Source organism: Mandrillus leucophaeus, unplaced genomic scaffold, assembly GCF_000951045.1.
Source record: "Mandrillus leucophaeus isolate KB7577 unplaced genomic scaffold, Mleu.le_1.0 Scaffold97, whole genome shotgun sequence".
NCBI classification, from domain to species: Eukaryota; Metazoa; Chordata; class Mammalia; order Primates; family Cercopithecidae; genus Mandrillus; species Mandrillus leucophaeus.
Window position 1 is genome coordinate 4,267,715 of NW_012110585.1, and position 1,952 is coordinate 4,269,666.

Genomic DNA, 1,952 nt, shown 5'->3' on the forward strand with positions numbered 1-1,952 from the left:
ACCAATGTTTGTTGCATTTAAAGAAGAGATAAAGAATCACAGCTACTAGGGAAACTGAGATGGGAAGATGGGAAGATCCTTGATCCCAGGAGTTTGAGGCCCACCTGGAAAATCTAAGACCCTGTCTGTCTTGCACACAAAAAAAGGGGGTGGGGTGGGGCGGGAACAGATAAAGGAGAGGCCAGGAAACACCAGAAAAGGATGATTCCTGAGGCAGATTCCACCTGACCTGTAATGGAGGCGTGGCAGGTGGCTAGGCAAGGAGCAGGAAGTGTATTCCAGGCAGGTGAATTGCTTGGGCCAAGGCCGGATGTGAAGTACTGCAGCCTGTTTGGCGAACAATAAGTGCTGCTAGGACTGGATCAGGGTGTGAAAGTACAAGAGTGGGTGGACAGGAGGCTGAAATCCCAACAAAGGATGTAGATGCCAAATGGCAAGGGAGTTTTTATTCTATGCCAGAAGGCTTGATTTCCTTTAAATCAATTCATTGATTCAAAGACATTTCCATTGAGGAATTTAAAATGGAAGGATTATAATCAAGTGTGTGTTTTGTTTTTGTTTTTTTAATTTTTTTGAGACGGAGTCTCACTTTGTCACCCAGGCTGGAGTGAGGTGTCGTGATCTCGGCTCCTGGGTTCAAGCAATTCTCCAGCCTCAGCCTCCCAAGTTACTGGGATTACAGGCACCCACCACCATGCCCAGCTAATTTTTCTATTTTTAGTAGAGACAGGGTTTCACCTTGTTGGCCAGGCTAGTCTCGAACTCCTGACCTCAAGTGCTGGGATTATAGGTGTGAGCCACTGCACCCAGCCCAGTGTGTGTTTTAGACAAATAACTCTACCTGCCATATGGAAAGGACAGGGGAAGTCAACTTCAACAGGGTTTGGGAAAGAAGATGTGGCTTAAACCAAGATGGAGCAGAGAGGAGAGATTAAAATGAAAGATATTTGTTTTCTTGGACTCCATAGGACTTGATGAATGATTTTGAAGGGGTGGATATAAGGAAAGAAAGGGAGTTAGCAATGACACCCGGATTTTGTGATTACAAAACTGAGAGGCTGTTAATGCTATCCACAGGAGAAGCAGATTCAGTGGGAGAGAGATGTAAGGAATGGGCATGTTAAGTTTGCACTGTTTAGGCGCCATCAAAGAGGAGATGTCCAACATGCAGCTCAATTCAATAAATATTCATTGAGCACCCAGTATGTGCTGGGCACTATTCTAGATGCTTGAGGGGACATTAGTGAGCAAAAAAAGATCCGTCATCATTCAGCTTAGATTTCTAGTGTTCACTTAAAAAATACGATTTATCAATTTAGGAAAGGAGAAGAGACTTTATTTATTCTAAAGGGTTACAGCATGCTTCCAGCTTAGACCAGAGACAGGCACTTGCAAGGAGAAAGGGTTGAGGTAGGCGCTTTATGCTGAATGGGTTGGCTAAACATACATATTTAACAGGTTACAAGAGGAGCTATGAATATTTATGAAGGTGGACCTGACACATTGAACAAACATGTATGTAATATATGACCCATATTCACTTTGAGATAGAGACTCAACATGTGAATGCATTACAATTAGACCGTATATGTCAAAAGGTCTTTTTAGGACAGGAAGGTGTCTTGAGTGTACAGTCTCGGTAAACTGGTCAGACCAGTCCACGGTCGGTGGTATTATCAGCAGAAAGTTACTGAAATCAGTCTCTTGACCAGTTAAAGCCGTAGTTATGGCTGGTGGAACAGGGGTTCAGTTAGTCACTGTCCGGTGGAGCTGCAAGTGTTTTACTATTGCTTATCTCAAGGCCAGTGTTTAGCTGCCGGAGAAAAAGAAGAACCCTGTGGCAGTTAGAGCTTAGTTGATTTTTTTTTTTTTTTTTTGAGACGGAGTCTCGCTCTGTCTCCCAGGCTGGAGTGCGGTGGCGCGATCTCCACTCACTGCAATCCCGTGTGGCT